The sequence below is a fragment of the Arachis ipaensis genome, chromosome B10, assembly GCF_000816755.2.
Source record: "Arachis ipaensis cultivar K30076 chromosome B10, Araip1.1, whole genome shotgun sequence".
Lineage (NCBI taxonomy): Eukaryota > Viridiplantae > Streptophyta > Magnoliopsida > Fabales > Fabaceae > Arachis > Arachis ipaensis.
In genome coordinates this window covers 114,672,563-114,687,964 of record NC_029794.2, presented here as the reverse complement: position 1 = coordinate 114,687,964, position 15,402 = coordinate 114,672,563, and positions in this window count along the sequence as shown.

Here is a 15,402-nt window from a genome sequence, read left to right as displayed (position 1 = left end):
AACTCATTTTAAGCATACATGTTAAGAATAAGATTGGACACGCTGACACGTGATGATATTTTAGTGTGTCCAAATATATTTGAAAAAGAATTTTTTTTAATTTTTATTAAGACACAGTTAGATACATAAATCATGCGTGTCGGACAAATATCAATGAGTATTGTGTTCAAAATACGCCTGACACAGGGTTAGGATACAGCAAATAAAAAAAATGTCCATGCTTTATAGATGCCATCTCATCTTGCTCCATTATCATTTCTAAGACAAACTTGTAGAGATATCTTTTGGATATATTTATTTCTTGATAATATTATATGACTAATAAAATTTATTATTTTTGATAAATATTTGGCCAATTTTAAACAGCGAAATTCTTAATTCTAAATCTTAAAATTTAAATTCTAATAGTATAAAATTAGGTGAATTTTACCCAACCTTCTTCATTTTAAAGGATAAGTTATCCTTTATTATATGTCATAATATTATTGATTGAAATAAGTTGATCACTCATAATTAAATTTAACTATTTATTTAATTTAAATTTTAATAACTTCACAAATGAACTAGAGTATAATTCTTATTACAATTTATAAAATCATTAAAAAAGTTCTATTTTTAATTTTTTTTCAAACCACGAATTTATTAATTATTTTCAACCAAAAAAATCTCAAAAAAATAAAATGAATGGATAAAAAAGTTTCAAACACTACAACAAACTCGGTAGATAGCGGCGATTGTTAGAGTCGCTTAGCGGCGATTTTAACCGCCGCAAAATATTTCGCAGCAGTTTAATGAAGCGCCGGAAGATGGGGCGCGGCTAAACGGATAGCGGCGATTTTTTTCAACCGCTGGAATAACCGCCGCTAAACGTCTTTCAATTTTGCGGCAAACAGCTAAATAGCAAATAAACGAAAACAGCATTTGTTTTGCGGCGGTTCTAAACCACCGCCAAATTTTAGTATTTCCGTTCATAGTTATTAGAATTGGATCGGACCATCCGATGGTCCAACCGACTCAATCGTTAAACCCACGCTTCCACCAATAGTCCCACAACGTGTGGATGGAACCTGGAAGAAGAAAAATCTTTAACAATTTAACAATGTCATGTTACCACCAAGCCAAATGTCTCTTCGATGTATATAGCGCTAATCATTATATATATATATAATCTGAACACATTTGATTGCCACACAATTTTTTGTTGTATACTTTATATCTGATCATAGTTATTATAGGCACCTTATATATATATTGGGTAAAGTGCACAATTAAATCAAATGGAGGACCTAAATTACACAATTCTACAAAATTGAAAAACATTACCAGGATCTCCCAAACGCACATTCTTATGTAATTCGAATCAGTCTCATTCGAATTAGACAAACCAACACTAATTCGAATTAGTCCTATTTAAATTAGTAGTAATGTTTGTAATTCGAAATTGTCCAATTTGAATTATGCTTGCATGTAGTCTTAAGGTAGTTCGAATCAAGGTGATTCGAATTATGCACGCTAGGACGTCCCTAGTAATTCGAATGGGTCTACTTCGAATTAATTTTGGACCATAGTAGATCAAATTAATTTACATCTATTTATATATGATCCAAGCGTATATAAAGAGTACAATAAAGAGTACATTTAATAATATCCATAATGAATTCAATAAAGAGTACAGTCAATAATAAATAAAAAAATAATAATTATAAATATTTTTTATAAATTATTAAAAATCAAATATTTTCTAAAAATATTTATTAAGATTTAGAATTTAGTCTTTACTATTTAAAATTAGTGAAATATTTGCCAAAATCATTGGTCAGTTAGCATTATTACGTAAAACGAATGTAAAAAAAGTGTTACGAGTTTAAGTAACAATTATTTAAACATATATAGCTTAAGATAGTAGTGTTTACCTAACTAGATTATACCCAGATAGTTTATTACTAAAGAAAACATTGCAATATGTGGTAATATGCAGTTTGCGGCGGTTTAAACAAAACCGCCGCAAAATGTAAAACAATAACTCACCCGGCAGTTTAGATAGCGGCGGTTTTTGAAAATACGCCGCTAAATGCATACCTGATTGACATACAGCGATGGTTCGAGAAAAACTGCCACTAAATGCCGGCCTGATTGTAGCACCCTAACTTTTAGCATGTCATGATCGTACCAAAAGTAAGGCGTTATGGACCTGATTTCCTTTATTATCTATTTAATATTGAGCCTTTACGGTGATATCGCGTTTCAATTTATAAGAAAATACCAGAAAATTATTTTTAGTAATTAAAAAAAATCACACAATTATTAATAATAATAAATACTATACAAATGAATTCAATATAAAACTTGAAGACAATATCCATCCATCTGGACAAAAGAAAAGCTAAAGCAACAAGAATGAGGGAACTCTATAAAAACAACAGGTATCACAAGTAAATCTACTAGTCGTCCGCAGCTTCATACTAAATCTTCGAACCTGTCACTGAAAGGGTGGAAGATTTTGGGGTGAGAATAAACCACACGTTCTCAGTAGGGAATAGGAATGCCATAAAAGTAATGAATTTAATGCAAATAATTAACTTACTTAGTAAAACTATTTTGTTAAACCTTTAAAAATACTTTTATTTCTACTTTAGACAAATAATTACTTTTCTCTAAATATCTAAATGCAAAACATATTTGAATCACGAAATTAGTCATACTAACCATCTCTCAGCCACATAATCATTTTTCAACCACAACATCTCACCTCAATATATCCGTGAACTAACAGCACAAGTAAGGGATTCAAACCAACATACAAACAAGTCAAACAGCACAATCACAGAGAAGTAATACAAGCAAACACAACTAAATACAAATGTGCAAACAACATGATGCATGTCTATTCCTAATGCAGGCCATGAGCTCATGTGTCGGTTGCCTACCCGCTCCCAACATTACCTGGGCACGAGTCCCAGATATGGCTTTCCAGATGCATACAGTGTGCTTATAAGTCGTACGACTAGGCCGCATACAGTGTGACTTTAAGTCGTACGGCTAGGCCGCATACAGTGTGACTTTCCAAATCAATAAGTGTACATCTGGAAAACAGTTCTCAGTGTGTGGGCATCCCCACTATACATTTGGCACTAAGGCCCAAACAATGTCACATCTGCTCTCCTGTGGCAGTCATTTTATTAATTAATATATTTCTTTAATCTTTGTTCTCTGCTCTCCTGTGGCAGATATCCTTTTGGTTAATATATTCTCTAATCTTTATTCTTTGCTCTCCTGTGGCAGAGATTCCATTAATTATCTTTCAAACCTTTTTCAAAACATTTTCAAGTAATAAATCGTTTTCAATATTCACATCGTTCAAAATATCAAATAGAATCAAATCATTTTCTTTAAAACTAAGCCTCTTTCTATTTCAATAAAATTAGCCCGTTTCAAATCTTTTTCTTTTGAAAATTAAAGGAAATTCATTTCTTCATTAAGACTTTACAAATCCCTCCGACCATACTCGTTTAACATTTAATACTAACCAAAATCACCTTCTTGCGTATTTTTACCAGCCCTTCATCAGCACATATTCACCATCATACTAATACCAAAATCAGTTACCATCCACTTCCATAACCATAAATTCCAGCATCAAACACAGTCTCAATTCAAACCCAATTCATAAACTCAAATCACATTGCAATTTAATAAGCAACACCAAGTTGACCAACACTCACAATTACAACCAATTCTCATCAATTAGACACACAAAACACGTATAAATTATTTGCAATTACTCAATAAGCTTTTTGGCATCCTTAAATTAAAAACTTGTAATTTTAAAAATGAAACCCCCTACCTCGATTGTCGAACCCATAAACTAAATGCCTCAAAGAAACCCTTTTCTCTCGCCTCACACCCAGCGGCAGCCGCAACCACAGCTTTATCCACTATCTCCGTACGAAATCAAAATACTCGAAGTTCCGGAGAAGCTTTCTGACCGAGCTGCAGAAGAAGAAAACGTCTGAAATCGTCTGTGCCTCCTAGAACTCCAGTTGGCCGAACTCAAGGGAAAGGGAAGCTACGTCACCATCAGTTTTCACCGAACAAAAATAATGTCAACGTGTAGAGGAGAAAGATACGAACACTTTTACTGGATTAAATTTTTTATTAGAGTTACGAATTTAAAGGAATTGAAGTAGAAAGGTATAAGGGTTCCACAGTTTTCTCTCTCACTCTCAGTCACTATCTTCTCACCGTGCAAGAAAATGAAATCCAAAGAAGCTAGATGATGATGATTAATGTGATAAGAAAGGGTTAGGTGTCATGGTTATTGAATGGAAAGGAAACATGTGTAATTATATATATGTATGTATGATTAGCAAGCCACGTTTGGCTTTAACTTCTTTGAATCCCTCTAAGCTTCGTTCATATATATGTATAAGCCTTATTTAGTTCTTAATAATAACGAACCGCCGTTATATGCGCCGTAGGTTGTCGTTTTGCGGCGGTTTTACAAAATTGCAGTAAAATTTCTACCGCTATCTGCCAAATTTATTGTAGTGAAAAGATATAAAAAGAAATTCTCATAATACTATCTGTTCATACCCTGGTCCAATGATAAGGCCCAGGTCCAAACGAAAGGCCCAATCTAAAGGATTAAGCCTCGCTCTACACCGACCTTCACCCCACGAAGTCGGTTCCTACCACGACTTGCTCTAAAGAAGTCGGGACGAAGATTAACTGGTAGATAAACACCCATTCAAATGAGTAACTGCCCCTAAAATCTCTCTACCCACTTCCTGGAGCCATATCTCAACCTCCCTAAGATAAAGGGACGGTTATTCCCCATGAATAACGGAACTACACCAACGGTGGTTATGGGTTCACCACTATAAATACACTGACACTTCTCAGGTATCTCAGAAGCCCAATACTCTCTAGACCTGTTTTGCTTCCTTTGCTGACTTTGGCATCGGAGTGTCTTTGCAGGTACCACCCCATTCTCTCATACCGAAGTCGGACGGAGGCCTTGGATCATCAATCTGTTTGGATACTTCCTCATTCAGACGATTGAGCCAGCCAAAATTATCCAACCCAATAATCTCCGGTTACCCATCGTAACATTGGCACCGTTGCCGGGGACCCGAGAGATCAGCCAGTAATGGCGGATGTATCCCCTAAAGATGGTCATGTGGCGTCGGATTCCGAGCAAGAGAATCTGGATACCAGAAACCACGACGCAGACCTGACCCTCTACCAGGAAGCCAACGACCAACACAGGGAAGGAACCTCCGAATTTAAAAATCCAAAGACAAATTCCTCGGAGGGGCGTGAGTCAGAAAATGATGGACCACCCCACGCAACTGAACTAATGGGGCTAGTCCATGTCCACCAAAGTCGCTTGGAACAGCTAGAACAGGAACGGGAGCGACAAAGGGAGATAGAAAAGCACCTAAGAGAGGAGATGGATCGACGAAAAGAGTTAGAGAAAAAACTCTTAAAGTTAGAATCCTCCCTCAGAGGTCGGAACTCCCGTGAAGATCGAGAAGAGTCGCCCCCAGGAGGGGAGGACCCTTTTAGTGAGGACATAATGAGGACAAAAGTTCCAAAAAACTTTAAAAGCCCCGATATGGACCTCTATGACGGAACCACCGATCCAAAGCATCATCTAAGCAACTTTAAAAGTCGGATGTATCTGGCTGATGCTTCTGATGCAACGCGCTGCAAAGCTTTTCCGACCACCTTATCGAAAGCAGCGATGGAGTGGTTCGATAGTCTCCCTCCAAGGTCGGTCACCAGCTTCGAGGACCTCTCGAGGAAGTTTCTGATGAGATTCTCCATTCAGAAAGAGGTTCTCGAGGAAGTAAAGCATGCACCGAGCCTCCTGGGAATAAAGCAGGAGGTCGGAGAACCTCTACGAGATTATATGAAAAGGTTCAACAAAACATGCTTAGAGATTCAAGACCTGCCCACCGAGGCAGTCATTATGGGGCTAGTAAATGGACTTAGAGAAGGTTCCTTCTCACAGTCCATATCAAAAAGGCACCCCACCTCCCTGAGTGATGTACAAGAAAGAGCTGAAAAGTACATCAACATGGAGAAAAGTGCCAGGCTGAGAGAGTCGAGCTGGCGACCTGGGCACCTTCCCTCAATAAAAGAGAGAGAAAGGGAGCCCAAGAAGAAAGAAGACCTCGGTCCTGATAGACCCAGGAAATATCACTCTTATACTCCTCTAAAGGTTTCTATAGTGAACGTACACAGAGAAATTTGTAATACTGAAAGGTTGCCACCTCCCAGGACTATTAAAAATAAAAAAGGGGGGAGTCGCAACGACTATTGTGAGTACTATAAAATATATGGTCACTCAACAAATGACTGTTACGACCTTAAACATGTGATAGAAAAGCTGGCCAGAGAGGGCCGACTTGACAGATATCTCATAGAAAGGTCGGACAATCATGGGAAAAGAAAGTGAGACGATGCGGATAGAAGAGACCCACCACCGCAGACTCCGGAGAGACATATACATATGATCTCAGGCGGATTCGCGGGAGGGAGACTCACCAAGTCCGCTCGCAAAAGACACCTCAAGCGAGTCTACCAGGTCGGAAATGAATCGTCCGACCTCCCCACTATCTCATTTACAAAGGAAGATGGGCAAGGAGTAATCCCTGGACACGACGATCCAGTGGTAATAACTACGATCCTAGCTAATGCCCATCTCCACAGAACCCTAGTGGATCAAGGAAGCTCGGCGGATATCCTTTTCAAGCCCGCGTTTGATAAATTGGGGCTGGATAAAAAGGAGTTGAGAGCCTACCCCGACACCTTGTATGGGCTAGGCGACACGCCAATAAAACCACTGGGATTTCTACCCCTCCACACTACCTTTGGAAAGGGGGAAAAGTCCAAAACTCTGAGCATAGACTTTATAGTCATCGACGTGGGGTCAGCATACAATGCCCTAATCGGCAGAACTACCCTGAATCGACTCGGAGCGGTGGTGTCTATCCCCCATCTTTGCATGAAATTCCCGACACCTGCGGGAATAGCAACAATGCGGGGAGACCAGAAGTTGGCAAGAAAGTGCTACAATGAAAGCCTGAACCTGAGGGGAAAAGGCAAAGAGGTTCACACCATAGAGCTCGGTGGTGCAAGGGCCAAAGAAGAGCTACAACCACAGCCCAGAGGAAAAACTGAAGAAATACAGGTCGGCGAAGAGGAAGGGAAGAATACCAGCATAGGAGCCAACCTAGGGGAAACCCTGAAGCAAGGGTTGACTAAGCTCCTAAGAAACAATTCCGACCTCTTCTCCTGGAAGGCTTCCGACATGCCCGGGATAGACCCCGTGCTCATGTCCCATAAGCTCTCGGTACATCCAGGATCCTGACCTGTACAACAGAAAAGGCGTAAGCTCGGCCCGGAACGAGCCCTAGTAGTGGAAGAGCAAGTTCAGGCACTCCTAGAAGCCGGCTTCATTAGAGAAGTTAAATACCCGACATGGCTAGCAAATGTAGTTCTAGTCAAGAAGCAAAACGGCAAATGGAGGATGTGTGTTGACTACACCGACTTAAATAAGGCATGTCCCAAAGACCCTTATCCGCTCCCGAGTATTGATACCCTAGTAGATTCTAGCTCGGGATATCAATACTTGTCATTCATGGATGCCTACTCGGGATATAACCAAATCCCAATGTATGAGCCAGACCAGAAGAAAACATCATTCATCATGCCTAGAGCAAATTTTTGCTACGTGGTCATGCTATTTGGATTAAAAAATGCAGGGGCCACATACCAAAGACTGATGAACAAGGTGTTTGCTTCCCACCTTGGGAACTTAATGGAAGCCTACGTAGACGACATGCTAGTAAAAACCAAGGAAGAAGCCGACCTCTTAGCCGACCTCTCGCAAGTATTCGACACCATAAGGTTACACGGGATGAGGCTAAATCCCGCAAAGTGTACCTTCGCGGTGAAGGCCAGAAAATTCCTAGGATTCATGCTAACACAGAGAGGGATTGAAGCAAATCCCGATAAGTGTAAAGCTATCCTGGAAATGAAGAGCCCGACTTGCTTAAGAGAGGTTCAGCAACTGAATGGCCGACTCGCAGCCCTCTCTAGATTTTTGGCAGGATCGGCACTAAAATCCCTTCCACTGTTTTCCTTATTAAAAAAGGGATGCCAGTTCGAATGGACTCCAGAATGCGAAGGAGCGTTTCAGGAGTTCAAAAGACTCTTGAGCCAACCACCAATACTAACCCGACCTCTAATCGGGGAGGACCTCGTCCTTTATTTGTCCGTAGCAGACAAAGCTGTCGCATCAGCCCTAATAAGGGAGGACGAGGTCGGACAGCATCCAGTTTACTTCATCAGCAAAGTTCTACAGGGCCCCGAGCTAAGGTACCACAAACTAGAGAAGTTTGCCTACTCCTTAGTAATAGCCTCACGTAGGCTAAGGCCTTACTTTCAAGCACATACAATAAAATTCCGGACGAACCAACCCATGAAGCAAATCCTCCAAAAGATGGATGTTGCGGGGAGAATGGTTCAATGGGCAATAGAGCTCTCCGAGTTCGACTTGAAATATGAATCTCGGACAGCAATCAAAGCACAATGCCTCACCGACTTTATAGCAGAATACGCGAGAGATCAAGAGGAAAAGCCAACTACATGGGAACTTTATGTAGATGGATCCTCAAACAAGACAGGAAGCGGTGCAGGTATAATACTGGCCGACGAAAGGGGAACTCAAATAGAGGTATCCCTCAAATTTGAATCCCCAGCTTCAAATAATCAGGCAGAATATGAAGCCCTGATTGCAGGACTGAAGCTGGCCGAAGAAGTCGGTGCGACAAAAATAATGATATACAGTGACTCTCAGGTGGTGACCTCCCAGATAAATGGAGAGTATCAGGCCAAAGATCCAAACATGAAGAGATACCTGGAAAAAACTCTGGAATATCTCGGGCGCTTTGCCAAAACCGAAGTTAAGCATATAACTCGGGATCTCAATAGCAGAGCAGACACCCTCTCCAAGTTAGCGAGTACTAAGCCAGGAGGGAATAATAGAAGCCTGATCCAGGAAACTCTCCAAGAGCCCTTTGTAGTAAAAGCAGAGGGCAAACAAGATGTCCTTGAGGTATCCGGGCTAAATCTCGGATGGATGAATCCTCTGGTCGAATACCTAAAATTTGACATCCTCCCCAAAGAGGAAAAAGAGGCCAAGAAAATCCGGAGGGAAGCACAATATTACACTTTGGTGAAAAATGTCCTTTATAAAAGAAGAATATCAACGCCATTGTTGAAGTGCGTACCGACCTCAAGGACCATTGAAGTGCTAGAGGAGGTCCACAATAGGATCTGCGGAAACCATCTCGGAGCCAGGTCGCTAGCCAAAAAAGTAATCCGAGCTGGATTCTACTGGCCGACCTTGCAGAAGGATGCCACAGAATTTGTGAAAAAATGCCAACCTTGCCAAATGCATGCAAATTTCCAAGTGGCTCCCCCCGAGGAGCTCATTAGTATAACCTCTCCATGGCCCTTCGCAAAATGGGGAATGGATTTGTTAGGTCCTTTTCCCCAGGCGCCAGGACAAGTCAAATACTTAATTGTGGGAATAGACTACTTCACAAAGTGGATAGAAGCAGAACCATTGGCCATCATCACCGCCCAGAGAAGTCGGAGGTTCCTCTACAAAAATATCATCACAAGGTATGGGATACGTCACTCCATTACCACAGATAATGGAACCCAGTTCACCGATTTCACCTTCAGAAGCCTAGTGGCCAGTATGAAAATCAAACACCAGTTCACCTCGGTGGAACACCCACAAGAAAATGGACAAGCCGAGGCAGCCAACAAAGTCATACTGGCAGGGCTAAAGAAAAGACTACAAGATGCAAAAGGAGCCTGGACAGAGGAGCTCCCCCAAGTGTTGTGGGCTTATCGGACGACACCCCAATCTGCAACTGGAGAAACACCCTTCCGACTTGTCTATGGAGTAGAAGCTATGATACCAGTGGAAATCAGTGAGCAAAGCCCAAGAGTGATTCTCCATGATGAAATCGGAAATATACAGGGGCACAAAGAGGAGCTCGATTTGCTCCCCGAAGTCCGAGAACAATCCCAGATAAGAGAAGCAGCGCTGAAGCAAAGGATGGCTACCAGATACAACAAGAAAGTCATTCGAAGAAGTTTCGCACTAAGCAATCTGGTCTTAATCAGAAATGACATAGGAGTCAACAAATCAGAGGAAGGAAAACTCGCTGCCAATTGGAAAGGACCCTACAAAGTTAGCGAGGTCTTAGGAAAAGGTTATTACAAGGTGACCGACTTAAACGGCACCGAGCTACCAAGGTCGTGGCATGATTGTAACATGAAAAGGTACTATAGCTAAAAGCGAACTCTACTCCCTGATGTACTCTTTTCCCAACTTCATGATTTTTTCCCAAAAGTTAAAGGGTTTTTTCTGAAGAAGGGTTTTTAACGAGGCATCATAGTGGAGGCTAAGGGGGGAATAGATCATTAAACCCTTAGTAGCCGTAAAAGTACCTCCCCAAATAAATAAAGGTCTTTTTTACAGTATCTCTTATAAATTCCTTCTCGTTTACTTTTCTACGAAACACGCCGACTTAAGCTCGACAAAACGTGAAAATCCCATGAACCGACCTAGATGGTCATCAGGATAAAACGACAAGGTACAAGTCGGTGTAAAGAGGTTATAAAAGTTGATCGTGAGAAACTCGGAAACATCCCGACTCATAAGTCGAAATGAAAAACCGAGTAGAAAAGAAAACGCATCGCAAAAATAACCTAAGTCATAAAAACTCAATAAAACAAAGTTGAGTATAAGGAATAAACAAAAAAGGATCGAAAAAACCTAGAAAAAGCTTAAAAGCTGTCCTAAAGTCCTTAAAAGCAAAAAGGCTCAGGAAAACAGACAAGCCAAAAGAAAGGTTTTTTAGAAAAGATCAAGGGGACTTCGAAAAAACAAAATTAGAAAAGCATGCACACAAAAAGGTAGCTGAAACCCTTATACCAAAAAGGGTATTTTTGTTAAAATAACCCTTATCCAAAAAAGGATAATTATAAATATTTTTTGTTTACGGCCACAAAAGGCCAATGTCAACATACCACCACCACAAATATAAAGAGTTAAAAAGAGGGACCCACAGGCCGGGCCCCTATATAGCCAACAAATAATAAATTTTTAAAGAGCATCACCACCAGGACCGAAGGGAGTAGTCGGATCACCACCAGAGTCAAGAAGAGAAGTCGGAGCGCCATCAGAACCAGGGAGAGAAGTGTCCATAGGAGTCGGAGAAGAGGCGCCGTGAGGTCTTGAGGAACTTGGAACATCCTTTTGACGAGGAGGGGACTCAATGATTCTCTGCCCCCGAGTCTTCGAATCTGACTCGGTGACGACCTCGGGAGCTGGGGGATAAACTATGGCACCATCAATAACGACCTTGTCAGGATCCAAAGGAGAGAGATCCAGGTCGGGAGCTAGAACTCCGACCTGCTCCTTAAAAATCCTCCAGGCCTCCTCGGCCCCCTCAGTAATAGAGTCCTTCAACTCGGCATAGGCAGTCCGAGAATTCAACAAATCCCTCATTACAGCCACAAGGTCCTCAAATAAACTCTGATAACTCTCCTGTGCCTTCTTTCTCAAGCCCTCCTCCATGGTACATTGGGCTTGTAACTTGCTCTCCTTCTCTCGGAGGCTATCCCTCTCCTCCTTCAATTTGGCAACCTCCTTCTTCAACTCCTTCTCATATTCCTGATATATGAGAAGCCTTCCCTCCAACTCTTCAATCTTAGAGGTTGAACCCAGAGAGCTAAGAGGAGTCTTCTCAAAAATATCAAGGAACTTGGCACAAATTCCCGCCGCCCTGATGCTCTCCTCAGCCAGAATAGTGAGGTGGTTTCGAATAGAAACATCATCCATACCTATACGGGTATGAGGATAGATGAATTTTCGGATAAATGCAGGAGCATCCACCTTAGCCTCACCTTCAAAAGAAGAGCCAGACTCTAAAGCCTTGCGTTTCTTCTTCTCTGGCTCAGGGGAAGGTCGGGGAGGAGGGAACGGCTGAGAAGAAGCCAAAGAGAAAATAACAATGGGTTGAGAAGGAGTCCCCAAATTTCGGGAAGAAGGGGGAGGAAGAGGAAGAGGAGAGCTAGTTACCCTGGCACCACCAGTTCTGGCGCGAGACCTCGCCTTGGCCTCCTGGACTCTCTGGTAAGACTCATTGGAATTCTTCCTCGCCATCTCTGTAAAAGAAAACATTTAGTAAAACAAGTCGGTAAACTTCAAGTCGGTAGAAACAAGTCGGAAACAAAGTAGATAAAAGCTACCTAATTGTGTCTGGACAAAAGACGACGACCCCTGGAGAAATTTTTTGGTATCCAGATATGGGGCCCTCCCCCATACTTCTCGGAGGAACCCTACAATAGCCGCCTCCACCTTATCCAGATCCTCCAAACCATATTTCTCATAGGGAGAAGCCTCTAACCAGTACAAGGGAAAGCGAGGAGAATAATTCTCATCCAAGAAAAAGGGGTGGTGACCCTCTACGCCTTGAACTTTGAAAAAATAATTTTTGAAGTCATGGAAGGATTCATCAAAAAGGGTGAAAACTCTCCGACCTTGTATAGCTTGGAAAGACACCCATTGTTGCTTGTTATTTTGCCCACTGAAGGGCTTGGTCATGTAGAAAAGAAAGAAGAAAATCCTCAAAGAAGTCAGAAAGTCTAAAGCATGGCTGATAAATTGGTAGATTTTTAGAAAACCCCAAGAATTGGGGTGGAGTTGGGTAGGAGCAACACGACAGTGACGTAAGACAGCCATTTCAAAATCAGAAAATGGAAGAAAAACACCCAAACGAGTAATCATGCTCTCATACATAAAGAAGAAATGAGGGGCCATCTCAGTAGCCCTCCCGAAGCAAACCCGGTCTTCCGGACCCGGGGCAAGCAGTTCATACTTTGGCTCATCCTCATCAGAGGTGCAGAGCCGGTGACGAGTACGAAGGTCAGTAATAAAATCAGTGTCAACCAGAGGTTCCTCTCCTAAGACTGTGGCATCGACCAACTGAGCAAGAATTTCTACGGAAGACATTTCTTTTCCTAAAAAGGTGAGTGAAACCTACAAAGAAAAAAGAAAAGAAAATAAAAAACATGGTCTCTAAGGGGAATACGGAATCAGAGCCTACGAATCAACTTCTCTCTATCTAAAGAATAAAAGCATGCAAACAGAAAGCACGTCGTAAAGAAGAGAAGAAAAGACTAACATTTATCTGGAAGTAAGGTAGAGGAAGATAAAGCCTTCAAACAAGGGGTGCTCCACGAATAGATGAGAAGAAGAAAATTTGAAAAATCACAGAAACGAAGCAAAGAAAGAGAAGGAAAGTATTTATAAATACGTTAGGGGCATAATGGTAAAAACGGACGCAGTCATTAATGGGTGCACCGTTACCAAGACAACCCCTACGCAAACCTCTAACGGACGCGATGTTTGATTAGACGTAACTGTGAAAATCAAAAGTCACGAAAAGTCACGTCGGTTCCAAACCATCACGTCGGTCCTCCAACAAGTCGGCTACGACCCCGAGTAGAATACTCGAACCCAAGTCCTAAAAGAAATTGGGCTCGAGTAGGGGCACTGTTCATACTCTGGCCTAATGATAAGGCCCAGGTCCAAACGAAAGGCCCAATCCAAAGGATTAAGCCTCGCTCTACACCGACCTTCACCCCACGAAGTCGGTTCCTACCACGACTTGCTCTAAAGAAGTTGGGACGAAGATTAACTGGCAGATAAACACCCATTCAAATGAGTAACTGCCCCTAAAATCTCTCCACCCACTTCCTGGAGCCATATCTCAACCTCCCTAAGATAAATGGACGGTTATTCCCCATGAATAACGGAACTACACCAACGGTGGTTATGGGTTCACCACTATAAATACACTGACACTTCTCAGGTATCTCAGAAGCTCAATACTCTCTAGACCTGTTTTGTTCCCTTTGCTGACTTTGGCATCGGAGTGTCTTTGCAGGTACCACCCCCATTCTCTCATACCGAAGTCGGACGGGGGCCTTGGATCATCAATCCGCTTGGATACTTCCTCATTCAGACGATTGGGCCAGCCAAACTTATCCAACCCAATAATCTCCGGTTACCCATCGTAACACTATCTATCTTACTTCCTTTGTATTTTAAAAAAAAAAACTTCATTCTTCATACAAGAAATTCTTCGTACAGAGATGAATATAATTTAAAAAAAAAGTTAAATTCAGGTTGTTGACAACAGCAGAAAAAATCAAAAATAAAGAACTATGCAATCTACATACAATTTAAAATTTAAATTCAATTGGATGAAATTAAGGGAATTTATTTTACAAAATGTGTTATTATTATCTCAAAAATTTTTATAATTTTACGAAAATTTTTAATGCTTTTTGAATTTTTTTATATTTGTTTTTTTATCTTTTGAATTTTTTTTGTTAGAAATGATTAATAAATATGTGGTTTGAGAAAAAATAAATTACAAAACAAGATTTTTTTAATGATTTTTATAAATTATAAAAAAAATTATACTACAGTTAATTAGTTATCAAAACTTAGATTAAATAAAGGTTAAATTTTATCATGATAAACTAATTTATTTCAATTAATAATACTATGACATGTAAGAAGAGATAACTTATTCTTTAAAATGAAAGTTGGATAGAATTCACTATAAAATAAGGTATTAAACCAGAGTATTAGTTAACATTGATAAAAAGTATTAATACTCTAAACTTTTTTTTATTTCTTTGTTGTAATTTTCCTAATTAACTTGTGATGCATATGTTGCAAGAATCTTTTTCTCCTCCTGTTTTGGAATCGACGACTAACTGAATTTTTCGTGGAAAAATTTCATGTTGCGGTTATAATTACAACGAATTACACAGTATCTATGTCTTTAGAATAGCATGCTTATTAATTAATACGAAAAAGATCGTTTCATATGAGAAGTTTTTCCGATAATGCAACGAGTCAATGGAACAAAATTGCTTGCCTTTAATTTTCTCCACGCTTTGAACATGAGTTGTGTCAAACTGAGTGGTGGGAGCTAATTAATTAAGTGCAATATCCAATGGGTTGCACGTGGATCCAAACACTATCATCATTTTCAACTAAATAGTGTCTCAAAAACAAAAGCCAGCTGTCTTTTAATGCAAACAAGCAAGTACTTGATGAGAAAATTGCCTTTGTTCGTTGTGATCTTCAACAAAGTAAAACAAAAGAAGAGCAGAGGAAAATATAATGTTGTTCAACATATTAAAACATTTCAAACCCTTGACATAGCTACTACTACTACTACAAAAAGATGGCCAAGAAAGAAGACTTTACTCCAAAAATCAGAGGGA